This window comes from Carassius gibelio, chromosome A9, assembly GCF_023724105.1.
Source record: "Carassius gibelio isolate Cgi1373 ecotype wild population from Czech Republic chromosome A9, carGib1.2-hapl.c, whole genome shotgun sequence".
In the NCBI taxonomy this organism is placed as follows: Eukaryota; Metazoa; Chordata; class Actinopteri; order Cypriniformes; family Cyprinidae; genus Carassius; species Carassius gibelio.
The window spans coordinates 5033470-5049700 of record NC_068379.1 but is presented as its reverse complement, the minus strand read 5'-3'; the positions used below and the strand labels follow the sequence as shown (position 1 = coordinate 5049700).

Sequence of the window (16231 nt, the reverse complement as noted above, 5' to 3'; positions counted from 1 at the left end):
GAATGTGGATTTTTTTTTACATTTAGCTGTGAATTAATGCATACTGCTCAGAGGAGAGTGACACTATACACACCAAACTTTGTCTACATGATGCCAAAACATTTTAAACAACTTAAATTGCCAATGGATTTTGGATAGCTTGAACGGTTTTGTCGTGGTGATTTTTTTAAATGATAGTAAAAATGAAATTATTAATTTTCCTGCATTTTTAAATTCCAAACACTTCAAAACCTTTTTTCATACAGAAAAAAAGTCATTCTGAGTAAATATGGATAGTTTCACGACTTTACAACACTGTATGGATAACAGAAAATTAAAAAACTGTCAGACATCTCATCTCACTCTGTCCCTCTGTTTGAGTGTATGTGCTTCAGACTTCCATTGTCTGAAAGAAATAGCGCCCCTACAGGTTCAATTCCCGGACTTTTACTTTCACTTTTAAATCGGTTAAAAATACAAATAAATACTTAGATTTAATTCACACTGACAAGCTAAACCAACATATCTGATTATTACCGGTTCAGGGCTCATGGATAAATAATTTCTGGCCAGAGATACGTGAGAAATAGGAGAGATGAATCACCGCTGTGATCACGAGCGTCTGGAGTAAAGAGCTCAGAAAAAACGAATTTATTCCTGTTTTAAAGCTTGTAAAAATAAATTATTACAGCGATATCACACAATCAACCAATTAGAACACACCAAGAGCTACATTTAGATGTTTTTGAACTGTTTGTGTGAAAATGAAATATTTGTGGCTGCCTATCTGAAATCACGCCTCCGATCAGCGCGTACAGTGTCGAGCTCAAAACAAACGAATTTATTCTTGTTTAAGAGCTTTTTTAAATAAAATATTACCACAAATGCACACAATAAACCCATTGTAACACTACAAGAGCTAAATGCAGGTGTTTGTGAGCCGTTTAAGTGTGCAAGACTATTTGAAAGCGCGACTGGCAGAATAACATATATCTCTTGAGATGCAGGTTTCTGCCTTTCGTCGTACGAACACATAACGGACAAGATTATTTCAAAACACATAATAGCTTGGCGACTATAAACGAAAACAGCCACGTGAAATTAAACTGTTGAGAAATAAATCTGAAGTGGATCTACTGGATTTGAATATTAAGTGACCGCATATACCAGCTGCTTCTGTCTTAAATTTTAATCTATATAAAAAATGAAATTGATTCATCTTGGCTGCTTTTTTAATGTGTGTACGTATTTATTTATTATTTTGCTCTAACAAGAATTAATCTATATTTAATTAAATCAATTACATTTTATTTTACATTTTATTTGTCCATTTCTGCATCTAAACGCCTAAAAACATAAAACATGCTCTATTATTCTATTGTTAGCAATTTCTTTATCGTCCAATTTATCTGGTGTACACACTTTTATTTTCATAATAAACTTGTTTGTTAGATTATACACAGTTACAGTGGTCTATAATAAATATTAACAGGTTTTATTCAAGCTGTTTAGAATGATTGCAGTAGGCTAATTTTTTTAAATGTAAATCCAAAAAAAAAATTATAAAAATTAATTAATAAAAAACATTGGAAAACAATAACTGCTTTACTTTTTTATACATTTTGTATAATTTCATAGTTTATGCATTATAGTTATAAAAACAAATAAATTTAGCCACTCACATAGAAATAGGCCTTATCCTTTTCTGACAGTTTTAGGGATTTTAAAAAATCCTAAAAAACCTTATTTGTGCTGCAAATAATAATTTCAAACTCAAAAAGTAAATAGTCATTTCATGCTTTATAAAGCCTTGTCCCAATATTAATAGTCAGTAGTAAGCAGTTTATAAATACAGCTATAAATAGCTTGTTTTTGGTTTATAAGCACATTTATTAAAAAGGAGAGTAAAGGATCAGTTATCTTCCTATGAAAAATAAAAAAATAAAAATAAACAAACAACAACACAGATTGATACAGAACTCAGAAATTCTATTGTGGATTTATGATAAAATCAGCCTGTAAATGATTTCATACTCCTCCAAGAAGACACAAGTAGTTCACACCAAACTTTTTTTAACATGAAGCCAATATACTGAGATGTTAAATTGTGAATGGGTTTAGGATAGCTTAAATGGTGTGGCCATAGCGATTTATTAAAGTAACATAAAAAAATACAATAGTTATTTTACTATTTTTTAAAATTTTTTCATTCCAAACTCTTCATAATTTTTTATATAGGTAGAAGTCATCATTTGAAGGAAGCACAGTAAGTTTCATAGCTTTATCATTTTCAAGAGCCAGCATAAAATTAAAACTATCATAACTTATAAATGAAGCTTGCAATTCTTAGTACCAATAATGGCCACCAGATGGAGGTATAGGATTACTTTTAAATTATTATTGTAGAAACAAGTATCATTTAAATCATTTATAGAAATCTTTCAAAGAAAAATAATATGTATTTTATGTATTTTACTGATAAAATGACCCTCACTTAATTAGAATAACAAGCTGAAATATTGTGAACTGTATATTAAGAATAATTCTTTATAGGCTTTATGGACAGATACGTTTTGAGTGACTCTTGAAGGATCAGCACCACATCCTCTTTTACCACTGTTTAAAGAATTTATCTTACAGAACAGATGCAAATTAATTTTGGATAGCTTGAATGGTTTTGTCGTGGTGATTTTTTGAAATAACAGTAAAAAAGTAACCAGTAAATGTCTTTTATTTTTTTAAAGTGCAGCTTCTAAACACTTCAAAAAAAATTACACATAGAAGACAAGTCATTCTGAGGAAATATGCATAGTTTCATGACTATAAAACACTATATGGATGATAGAAAATTAAAAAACTATCATACATCTGATGTCACTCTGTCCCTCTGTCACTGTGGGTACTGTGTGTGTGTGTGTGTGTGTGTGTGTGTGTGTGTGTGTGTGTGTGTGTGTGTGTGTGTGTGTGTGTGTGCGTGTGTGTTTGTGTGTGTGTTAAGTGAATTAGGTGTGAAACTATCAGGGAGCATTTAGTCTCCAGCGCCAACATTTTACAGAACTGCCACTTTCCTGGAGTCTCAGAATTACTTGGTGTCAGGTTCTGAGAGATCTAAGATTCCAAAAAATGATTTAATTAGAATACCATGAAGTATTGTGAAATACTATATATTAAGGCTTTATATATAGGCTTTATGAACTGATTAGAGTGACTCGTGAAGGACCAGCACCACCTCCTCTTGTCCGATGGTTTGAGGAATATATCTTCCAGAATCCGGGATTAAGATTTAGGAGCTCATTTTTATTCCACCTCCTTTCCTGAAAAGTCTGTCTTGCAGAATTGACTAAAAATTAATCTTCATATTAATTCCTAATTATTTTGCAATTCTTTTTGTCAGTTCTTCTTGACCTGTTTTTCTCTTCCAGCTTTCCTGGACTATTGTATAGCACTCATAAATGATTAAATAAAAAATAATGGTAGTTATTAAGATTTATATGGTTTGGAATTGGTAAAATGTGCTTGGAAAAAAATCACAATAAAACAATGTTGAATGATTGTTATATAAATATTGTTCATGTTAACATAATGTTTATAAATGGAATCTTATTGTAGAGTGTTACTAAAGTTATATACATATATTGTTCTGTGAATGTGATTTTAAAGTCTAGATGATTCGGATGAACCCTTTAACTGCCATATCCCTTAAAACCTCACAGCCAGAGGGATATTGTGAATGCATGTGGCCGCTGGGCACAGTTTACCTGATGCCACCGGGGTGGCGATGGCATTGGTGGCTTGAGCCCGCCATCGCTGCTTGCAGCTATATTTATTATTATTATTCTTCTTCTCCAAAATGAATCGCATTTTTGAGGGCCTAAACATGCTCGAAAAGTCATGAAACTTTGCACACACCTCAGAACTGGCGAAAATTTACGTCTGATATGGGTTTCAGAAGTGGGTGTGGCAAAATGGCTCAACAGCGCCACCTATACACGTTCAACGGTGTGCGCCTCGAGCTACGTTTCATGTACATGTATGAAAATCGGTATACTCATGTAACTCTCTAATACCTACAAAAAAGTCTCTTGGAGCAAAATCCGAAACCCAACAGGAAGTCGGTTATTACTAATAGTATGAGCAAATTTTGTGTCATTTTTGTCATTTCCATGCGTTGTATTTTAACGAACTCCTCCTAGAGATTCATTCAGATCAACACCAAATTTGGTATGCCTAATCTGAAGGCCTTTGCGATGTTAAATTGCGAAGCTTTTGAGTTTTCGTTAATGGGCGTGTCCGTGGCGGCCTGGCGAACTTCGATGATTCGCCATGAAACAGGAAGTTGCTATAACTCAGACATACAATGACCAATCTGCCCCAAGCTTCACATGTTTGATGAGACTCCTGACCTGAACAGATTGACATGCCCATATTCAGTTATAGTCATAGCGCCACCTATTGGCAACAGGAAGTGACATATTTTACACTGCGATGAACTACTCCTAGAAATTTTATGACATCAATGTATTTTTTGTGGTCAGTCTAATCTAAAGGCCTGTGCGATGTTAAGTTGTGAAGATCTTGAGTTTTCGTTAAAAGGCGTGTCCATGGCGCTGTCACGAAGTTCGATGTCTCGCCATGGGAATAAAAGATGTTATAACTCAGGCATAAAATGTCTGATCTTCCCCAAACTGCACATGTGTGATAAGAGTCCTGGCCTGAACACATCTGAAGGCCAAAATTCCATCAGGTGTGGCAAAATGGCTCGATAGCGCCACCTATACACTTTCAACAGAGTGCGCCTCGAGCTATGTTTCACGTACATGTACAAAAATCGGTATACATATGTAAGGCACCAATACCTACAAAAAAGTCTCTTGGTACGAAATCCGAATCCCAACAGGAAGTCGGTTATTTAGAATTTTCTCTGCAAAATTGGCATTGTTTTTGCCATTTTCAGGGGTTGTACATTAACGAACTCCTCCTAGAGATTTAGTCAGATCAACACCAAACCTGGTCAGTGTAATCTTAAGCCCTTTGCGATGTTAAATTGCGAAGATCTTTAGATTTCATTAAAGGGCGTGTCCATGGTGGCCTGACAAATTTCGATGTTTCGCCATGAAAAAGGAAGTTGCTGTAACTCAGACATACAATGTCCAATCTGCCCCAAACTTCACATGTTAGATAAAACTTCTGCCCTTAACAGATCTACATGCCCACATTCAGTTATAGTCATAGCGCCACCTATTGGCAACAGGAAGTGACATGTTTTACGCTGCGACAAACTACTCCTATAATTTTTTTGAGATTAACATATATTTTGTGGTCAGTCTAATCTAAAGGCCTGTGCAATGTTAACTTTTGGAGATCTTAAGTTTTTGTTAAAGGGCGTTTCAATGGCGTCATGACAAAATTTGATATCTTGCCACAGCAAGAGAAGTTATTGTAACTCAAGCATAAAATGTTCAATCTTCCGCAAACTTCACATGTTTGATAAGAGTCCTGGCCTGAACACATCTGAAGGCCAATATTCCATTATAATGATAGCGCCACCTGCTGGCAACGGTAAGATTGGCACATATATGGGATATACTTTGATATATTCCACTTATATTCAGGACATTAAATGCATATTTCTCAACGTTCACCTTTTTACTAAAGCCACACGATGGGGGTGCGCCCGGGTGCGAGGGCCCGTTCATCGCTGCTTGCAGCTTTAATTAGGGCTCAAGCCTGGAGGGCGAGAGCCCTATTGTTTTCCTTAGGATTATTTGTTATTAGGGCTCAAGCCCAAAGGGCGAGAGGCCTATTGTTTTCCTTAGGATTATTTTTTATTATTATTATTATTATTATTATTATTATTATTTTCCAACGTCTCGGGGGCTTTTGGGGCCCTTAACGTGCTTAAAAAGTCTTGAAAATTGGCACACAGATTGGAACCTGCGGCCATTAGGGCCGGGCAGAGACTGATACACGGGCGTGGCACAGGGGCTCTACAGCGCCCCCTGGAATATGGAGGGCCATATATCATACATTCTTGCTCGTAGACGTATGAAACTCGGTACACATATAAATCTCATCAATCCAAACAACTTTTGTATTGCATATCATAGGCTCCGCCCAACAGGAAGTTGGCTATTTAGGGTTTAGTATTCAAATTTTTCGTCAAAGTTGTGGGGGCTTTTGGGGTCCTTAACATACTCAAAAACTCTTGAAAATTTGCACACAATTTGGAATCTGTGGCCTTTAGGAGCCTGCAGAAGCTGGGACCCGGGCGTGGCACAGGGGCTCTACGGCGCCCCCTGGATCACAGTCAGAAATGTTGATGTATAGCTCACACATACTTGCCAATATTCATATGAAACTCAGTACACATATAGATCTCATCGTGCCGAACAACTTTCGTATTGAATATCGTAGGCTCCGCCCAACAGGAAGTCAGCTATTTAGAGTAATGTAAAAAGCGCATGCTCTGGAATTTGAAATACTTGTCATAGGTTTTTTTCTCGATTGCCGCCAAACTCGGTCAACATGATCTCAAGACATTGGGGATGAAAAATTGCCAGGGGATTTTTGATATCTCAAACGGTTTGCTCGTGGCGAGGCTTTGAAATTATGGCGAGAAATGAGAAACAGGAAGTGTCTAATACCATCCACATATATTTCCTAATTTTAATCAAACTTCATCAGATTATTCATTGTATGATGTCGATCGCATATATGTGACTATTAGGAGTCAAAGTTATAGCGCCACCAAGTGGCAGCAGGAAGTGTGTCATTTTCAAAATGCTTTGAATTCAGCATCTTATTATTACTCGATTTGCTTCAAACTTCATCAGAATAATGTTAAAACACAGCCGATATAAATCTGCTGGGGGGATATTGATATCTAAAAAATTGTTGGCGTGGCAACATGTCAAACTGGAATACTTCTCAGGTGATTTTGAGGCAAATAACATACTTAGAATTTCACAAAACTCAGAACACATATCAGTATTAGTGACAGCTAGACACTGGCAAAATTTCATAAGAGGGCGTGGAAGAGGCACTCTATAGCGCCACCTTTTGTCAAAAGTGGGGGGGTTAGTTTTAGCTACAGACACCAAACTCAGTACAAAAATTGTTCTTATCAAGACGGACAACTTTCTAATTCACAGTCATCAGCTACGACCAACAGGAAGTCGGCTATTTTGATTTGAATGTGGATTGTTTTTTACATTTAGCTGTGAATTAATGCATACTGCTCAGAGGAGAGTAACACTATACACACCAAACTTGGTGTACATGTTGAAAAAACATTGAGGAACTTAAATTGTGAATGGGTTTTGGATAGCTTGGATGGTTTTGTCGTGGGGATTTTTTAAAATGACAATAAAGATGGAATTATTAATTTTCCTGCATTTTTAAATTCCAAACACTTCAAAACCTTTTTTCATACAGAAAAAAAGTTATTCTGAGTAAATATGCATAGTTTCATGACTTAACAACACTGTATGGATAACAGAAAATTAAAAAACTGTCAGACATCTCATATCACTCTGTCCCTCTGTTTGAGTGTGTGTGCTTAGACTTCCATTGTCTGAGAGAAATAGCGCCCCTACAGGTGCAGTTACCGGAATAAAAAAGGGAGGAGACTGTCTTTTGGTTTCGATTTTAAATCGGTTAAAATACAAATAAATACTTGGATTTAATTCACACTGACAAGCTAAACCAACATATATGATTATTATAAGGTCAGGGCTCATTAATAATTGATGTGTGGTCAGTGATACGTGAGAAACACGAGAGATGAATCACCGCTCTGAGCAGGAGCGTGTGGAATGATGAGCTCAGAAAAAAAACGAGTTTATTCTTGTTTTATAGCTATTAAAAATAAAGTATTGCAGCGATATCACACAATTCACCAATTAGAACACACCAAGAGCTAAATTAAGATGTTTTTGAACTGTTTGTGTGAAAATGAAATATTCGCGGCTGCCTATCTTGAAATCACTGCTCCGATCAGCGCGCACAGTGTCACAAGTTCAAAACAAACGAATTTATTCTTGTTTAAGAGCTTTTCAAAATAAATTATTGCCATAAATGCACACAATACATCCATTATAACACAACACGAGCTAAATGCAGGTGTTTGTGACCCGTTTATGTGTGCAAGACTATTTGAAAGCGCGACTGGCAGAATAACATTGATCTCTCGAGCTGCAGGATTCTGCCTTTCGTCGTAAGAACGAACACATCACGGACAAGATTATTTCAAAATACATAATAGCTTGGCTAATATAAACGAAAACAGCCACGTGAACATAAACTGTTGAGAAATAAATCTGAAGTGGATCTACTGGATTTTAATATTAAGTGACCGCATATACCAGCTGCTTCTGTCTTCAATTTTAATCTATATAAAAAATTAAACTCATTCATCTTGGCTGCTTTTTTAATGTGTGTACGTATTTATTTATTATTTTGCTTTAACAAGACTTAATCTATATTTAATTAAATCAATTACATTTGATTTTACATTTGATTTGCCCATTTCTGCATCTAAACGCCTAAAAACCTAAAACATGCTCTATTATACTATTGTTAGCAATTTCTTTATCGTCCAATTTATCTGGTGTACACACTTTATTTTCATAATAAACTCGTTTGTTAGATTATACACAGTTATAGTGGTCTATAATAAATATTGACAGGTTTTATTCAAGCTGTTTAGAATGATTGCCATAGGCTAATTTTTAAAAATGTAAATCCCAAAAAAAAAAAAAAAAATGTAAATAAATAAAAAACATTGGAAAATAATAACTTGTACTTTTTTATACATTTTGTATAGTTTCATAGTTTATGCATTATAGTTATAAAAACAGTTTTAGGGATTTTTAAAAATCCTAAAAAACCTTATTTGTGCTGCAAATAATAATTTCAAACTAATTTGATACTGGCCTCTGACATCCTGTGACATGATATTTATTTGAATTTACATAATCTCATGGATGTAACAGTAAATCTGTTCAGCTCACAGATCAAGACTAAGCTGTAATGCAAGCAGAACTTTCACAAATGCTTTTAGGTCAATAAAATCATTACAAAACACTTACAAATCATTTAAGGGATTTGATAACTCTGTAAAATAATGTCTAATTTGTTAACATTAGCAAATGCATTGATAACACTTTATAATAACTGCACTCATTAGTAAATAGTCAGTTCATGCTTCATAAAGCCTTGTCCCAATATTAATAGTCAGTAGTAAGCAGTTTATAAATACAGCTATAAATAGCTCATTTATTAAAAAGGAGAGTAAAGGGTCAGTTATCTTCCTATGAAAAATAAAAAAAATAAAAATAAACAAACAACAACACTGATTGATACAGAACTCAGAAATGTTATTGTGGATTTATGATAAACTCAGCCTGTAAATGAATTCATTCTCCTCCAAGAAGACACAAGTAGTTCACACCAAACTTTTTTAACATGAAGCCATATACTGAAGATGTTAAATTGCGAATGGGTTTAGGATACCTTAAATGGTGTGGCCATAGAGATTTATTAAAGTAACATAAAAAAATACAATAGTTATTTTACTATATCTTTAAAATTTTTAATTCCAACTCTTCATAATTTTTTATATACCTAGAAGTCATCATTTGAAGGAAGCACAGTAAGTTTCATAGCTTTATCATTTTCAAGAGCCAGCATAAAATTAAAACTATCATAACATATAAATCAAGCTGGCAATTCTTAGTACCAATAATGGCCACCAGATGGAGCTATAGGATCACTTTTAAATAATTATTGTAGAAACAAGTATGATTTAAATCATTTATAGAAATCTTTTAAAGAAAAATAATATGAATTTTATGTATTTTACTGATAAAATGACCCTCGCTTAATTAGAACAACATGCTGAAGTATTGTGAACTGTATATTAAGAATAATTCTTTATAGGCTTTATGGACAGATAAGTTTTGAGTGACTCTTGAAGGATCAGCACCACATCCTCTTTTACCACTGTTTAAAGAATGTATCTTACAGTACAGGTGCGGATGAATTTTGAATAGCTTGAATGGTTTTGTCGTGGTGATTTTTTGAAATAACAGTAAAAAAGTAACCAGTAAATGTCTTTATTTTTTTAAGTGCAGCTTCTAAACACTTCAAAAAAATGTACACATAGAAGACAAGTCATTCTGAGGAAATATGCATAGTTTCATGACTATACAACACTATATGGATGATAGAAAATTAAAAAACTATCATACATCTGATGTCACTCTGTCCCTCTGTCACTGTGGGTAATGTGTGTGTGTGTGTGTATGTGTGTGTGTGTGTGTGTTAAGTGAATTAGGTGTGAAACTATCAGGGAGCATTTAGTCTCCAGCGCCAACATTTTACAGAACTGCCACTTTCCTGGAGTCTCAGAATTACTCGGTGTCAGGTTCTGAGAGATCTAAGATTCCAAAAAATGATTTGATTAGAATACCATGAAGTATTGTGAAATACTATATGTTAAGACTTTATATATAGGCTTTATGAACAGATTAGAGTGACTCGAAGGACCGGCACCACCTCCTCTTGTCCGATGGTTTGAGGAATATATCTTCCAGAATCCGGGATTAAGATTTAGGAGCTCATTTTTATTCCACCTCCTTTCCTGAAAGTCTGTCTTGCAGAATTGACTAAAAATTAATCTTCACATTAATTCCTAATTATTTTGCAATTATTTTTGTCAGTTCTTCTTGACCTGTTTTTTTTTTCTTCTTCTTTTCTGACCTCATGACCCAGTCAGCATTTTTGTACAATGGTCAAGTCTTAACTTATCCATTTCTGTATTGCATTTGTGTTTGATATTTCTCATGGGTATTTCATAATTTTCGACTTTGAGTTAAAACAGTTTGAGTTAAAACTCTTTTTTAGCGCATTTCATCTGTAAAAGAAAACAGCCTAATAATTCTGCACATGAATATAAGGAGTTTTTCTCTTACAGCTTTCCTGGACTATTGTATAGCACTCATAAATGATTAAATAAAAAATAATGGTAGTTATTAAGATTGATATGGTTTGGAATTGGTAAAATGTGCTTGGAAAAAAATCACAATAAAACAATGTTTTAATGTTTAAGTTTGGAATATTAACTGACATAAATTAATGCTATATAAATATTGTTCATGTTAACATAATGTTTATAAATGAAATCTTATTGTAAAGTGTTACTAAATATATATATATATGTTTGGGGAATATATATATATATTGTTCTGTGAATGTGATTTTAAAGTCTAGATGATTCGGATTAACCCTTTAACCGCCATATCCTTTAAAACGTCACTGCCAGAGGGATATTGTGAATGCATGTGCCCGCTGGGCACAGTTTACCTGATGCCACCGGGGTGGCGATGGCATTGGTGGCTTGAGCCCGCCATCGCTGCTTGCAGCTATATTTATTATTATTTTTCTTCAAGGTTTCGGGGGCTTTTGGGGCCCTTAACATGCTTAAAAAGTCTTGAAAATTGGCACACACATTGGAACCTGCGGCCATTAGGGCCGGGCAGAGACTGATACACGGGCGTGGCACAGGGGCTCTACAGCGCCCCCTGGAATACTGAGGGCCATATATCATACATACTTGCACGTAGACACACGAAACTCGGTACACATGTAGATCTCATCAAACCAAACAACTTTTGTACTGCATGTCATAGGCTCCGCCCAACAGGAAGTTGGATATTTAGGGTTTAGTATTCATATTTTTCGTCAAAGTTGTGGGGGCTTTTGGGGTCCTTAACATACTCAAAAACTCTTGAAAATTTGCGCACACTTTGGAATCTGTGGCCTTTAGGAGCCTGCAGAGGCTGGGACCCGGGCGTGGCACAGGGGCTCTATGGCGCCCCCTGGAACACAGTCATAAATGTTGATGTATAGCTCACACATACTTGCTCGTATTAATATGAAACTCAGTACACATATAGATCTCATCGTGCTGAACAACTTTCGTACTGCATGTCATTCGGCTCCGCCCAACAGGAAGTCAGCTATTTAGAGTTATGTAAAAAGCGCATGCTCTGGAATTTGAAATACTTGTCATAGGTTTTTTTGCCGATTGCCACCAAATTCGGTCAACATGATCTCAAGACATTGGGGATGAAAAATTGCCAGGGGATTTTTGATATCTCGAACGGTTTGCTCGTGGCGAGGTGTTGAAATTATGGCGAGAAATGAGAAACAGGAAGTGTCTAATACCATCCACATACATTTCCTGATTTTAATCAAACTGCATCAGATTATTCGTTGTATGATGTCGATCGCATATATGTGACTATTAGGAGTCAAAGTTATAGCGCCACCAACTGGCAGCAGGAAGTGTGTCATTTTCAAAATGATTTGAATTCAGCATCTTATTTTTACTCGATTTGCTTCAAACTTCATCAGAATAATGTTAAAACACAGCCGCTATAAATCTGCTGGGGGGATATTGATATCTAAAAATATTGTTGCCGTGGCAACATGTTAAACTGGAATACTTCTCAGGTGATTTTGAGGCATATAACATGCTTAGAATTTCATCAAACTCAGAACACATATCAGTATTTATGATAACTAGACACTGGCAAAAGTTCATAAGAGGGCGTGGAAGAGGCACTCTATAGCGCCACCTTTTGTCAAAAGTGGCGGGGTTAGTTTTAGCTACAGACACCAAACTCGGTACAAAAATTTTTCTTATCAAGACGGACAACTTTCTAATTCACAGTCATCAGCTACGATCAACAGGAAGTCAGCTATTTTGATTTGAATGTGGATTTTTTTTTACATTTAGCTGTGAATTAATGCATACTGCTCAGAGGAGAGTAACACTATACACACCAAACTTTGTCTACATGATGCCAAAACATTTTAAACAACTTAAATTGCCAATGGATTTTGGATAGCTTAAACGGTTTTGTCGTGGTGATTTTTTTAAATGACAGTAAAAATGGAATTATTAATTTTCCTGCATTTTTAAATTCCAAACACTTCAAAACCTTTTTTCGTACAGAAAAAAGTCATTCTGAGTAAATATGGATAGTTTCACGACTTTACAACACTGTATGGATAACAGAAAATTAAAAAACTGTCAGACATCTCATCTCACTCTGTCCCTCTGTTTGAGTATATGTGCTTCAGACTTCCATTGTCTGAGAGAAATAGCGCCCCTACAGGTTCAATTACTTTCACTTTTAAATCGGTTAAAAATACAAATAAATACTTAGATTTAATTCACACTGACAAGCTAAACCAACATATCTGATTATTACCGGTTCAGGGCTCATGGATAAATTATTTCTGGCCAGAGATACGTGAGAAATAGGAGAGATGAATCACCGCTGTGATCACGAGCGTCTGGAGTAAAGAGCTCAGAAAAAACGAATTTATTCCTGTTTTAAAGCTTTTAAAAATAAATTATTACAGCGATATCACACAATCAACCAATTAGAACACACCAAGAGCTAAATTCAGATGTTTTTGAACTGTTTGTGTGAAAATGAATTATTTGCGGCTGCCTATCTGAAACCACCGCCTCCGATCAGCGCGTACAGTGTCGAGCTCAAAACAAACGAATTTATTCTTGTTTAAGAGCTTGTTTAAATAAAATATTACCACAAATGCACACAATAAACCCATTGTAACACTACAAGAGCTAAATGCAGGTGTTTGTGACCCGTTTAAGTGTGCAAGACTATTTGAAAGCGCGACTGGCAGAATAACATATATCTCTCGAGCTGCAGGATTCTGCCTTTCGTCGTACGAACGAACACATCACGGACAAGATTATTTCAAAATACATAATAGCTTGGCGACTATAAACGAAAACAGCCACGTGAACATAAACTGTTGAGAAATAAATCTGAAATGGATCTACTGGATTTTAATATTAAGTGACCGCATATACCAGCTGCTTCTGTCTTCAATTTTGATCCATATAAAAAATGAAACTCATTCATCTTGGCTGCTTTTTTTAATGTGTGTACGTATTTATTTATTTATTTATTTATTATTTTGCTCTAACAAGAATTAATCTATATTTAATTAAATCAATTACATTTTATTTTACATTTGATTTGTCCATTTCTGCATCTAAACGCCTAAAAACCTATTATACTATTGTTAGCAATTTCTTTATCGTCCAATTTATCTGGTGTACACTTTTATTTTCATAATAAACTTGTTTGTTAGATTATACACAGTTACAGTGGTCTATAATAAATATTGACAGGTTTTATTCAAGCTGTTTAGAATGATTGCAGTAGGCAAATGTTTTGAAATGTAAATAAAATAAAAAAAATTTAAATAAATAAATAAATAAAAAACATTGGAAAAGAATAACTGTTGTACATTTTTATACATTTTGTATAATTTCATAGTTTATGCATTATAGTTATAAAAACAAATAAATTTAGCCACTCACATAAAATCTTATAGGCCTTATCCTTTTCTGACAGTTTTAGGGATTTTTAAAAATCCTAAAAAACCTTATTTGTGCTGCAAATAATAATTTCAAACTCAAACAGTAAATATTCAGTTCATGCTTTATAAAGCCTTGTCCCAATATTAATAGTCAGTAGTAAGCAGTTTATAAATACAGCTATAAAAAGCTTGTTCTTGGGTTATAAGCACATTTATTAAAAAGGAGAGTAAAGGGTCAGTTATCTTCCTATGAAAAATAAAAAAACAAAAAAAAACAAACAACAACACAGATTGATACAGAACTCAGAAATTTTATTGTGGATTTATGATAAAATCAGCCTGTAAATGAATTCATACTCCTCCAAGAAGACACAAGTTCACAGCAAACTTTTTTAACATGAAGCTAATATACTGAAGATGTTAAATTGCGAATGGGTTTAGGATAGCTTAAATGGTGTGGCCATAGCGATTTATTAAAGTAACATAAAAAAATACAATCGTTATTTTACTATATCTTTAAAATTTTTCATTCCAACTCTTCATAATTTTTTATATACGTAGAAGTCATCATTTGAAGGAAGCACAGTAAGTTTCATAGCTTTATCATTTTCAAGAGCCAGCATAAAATTAAAACTATCATAACTTATAAATCAAGCTTGCAATTCTTAGTTCCAATAATGACCACCAGATGGAGCTATAGGATTACTTTTAAATAATTATTGTAAAACAAGTATGATTTAAATCATTTATAGAAATCTTTCAAAGAAAAATAATATGTATTTTATGTATTTTACTGATAAAATGACCCTCACTTAATTAGAATAACAAGCTGAAGTATTGTGAACTGTATATTAAGAATAATTATTTATAAGCTTTATGGACAGATACGTTTTGAGTGACTCTTGAAGGTTCAGCACCACATCCTCTTTTACCACTGTTTAAAGAATTTATCTTACAGAACAGGTGTGAATGAATTTTGGATAGCTTGAATGATTTTGCGTGGTGATTTTATGAAATAACAGTAAAAAAGTAACCAGTAAATGTCTTTTATTTTTTAAGTGCAGCTTCTAAACACTTCAAAAAAATGTACACATAGCAGACAAGTCATTCTGAGGAAATATGCATAGTTCCATGACTATACAACATTATATGGATGATAGAAAATTAAAAAACTATCATACATCTGATGTCACTCTGTCCCTCTGTCACTGTGGTTAATGTGTGTGTGTGTGTGTGTGTGTGTGTGTGTGTGTGCTTGTGTGTGTGTTAAGTGAATTAGGTGTGAAACTATCAGGGAGCATTTAGTCTCCAGCGCCAACATTTTACAGAACTGCCACTTTCCTGGAGTCTCAGAATTACAATGTGCCAGGTTCTGAGAGATCTAAGATTCCAAAAAATTATTTAATTAGAATACTATGAAGTATTGTGAAATACTATATATTAAGACTTTATATATAGGCTTAATTAACAGATTAGAGTGACCCGTGAAGGACCAGCACCACCTCCTCTTGTCCGATGGTTTGAGGAATATATCTTCCAGAATCCGGGATTAAGATTTAGGAGCTCATTTTTATTCCACCTCCTTTCCAAGTCTGTCTTGCAGAATTGACTAAAAATTAATCTTCACATTAATTCCTAATTATTTTGCAATTCTTTTTGTCAGTTCTTCTTGACCTGTTTTTCTCTTCCAGCTTTCCTGGACTATTGTATAGCACTCATAAATGATTAAATAAAAAATAATGGTAGTTATTAAGATTGATATGGTTTGGAATTGGTAAAATGTGCTTGGAAAAAAATCACAATAAAACAATGTTTTAATGTT

At 34.3% G+C, this 16231-nt stretch overlaps 2 long non-coding RNA genes across 2 annotated transcripts; one reads left to right on the top strand and one right to left on the bottom strand.

Annotated features, from left to right (window-relative positions):
* The first annotated feature begins 770 nt into the window (after positions 1-770).
* LOC128019502 (uncharacterized) lies at positions 771-14731 on the top strand. Its single transcript, XR_008185187.1, has 2 exons — positions 771-908; positions 13653-14731. It is a non-coding gene; the product is annotated as an uncharacterized LOC128019502 (long non-coding RNA).
* On the bottom strand, positions 9207-15052 carry LOC128019504 (uncharacterized). The gene is made up of 2 exons (XR_008185189.1): positions 14967-15052; positions 9207-9603 (listed from the first exon to the last, which is right to left on the bottom strand). It is a non-coding gene; the product is annotated as an uncharacterized LOC128019504 (long non-coding RNA).
* Positions 15053-16231: the final 1179 nt, after the last annotated feature.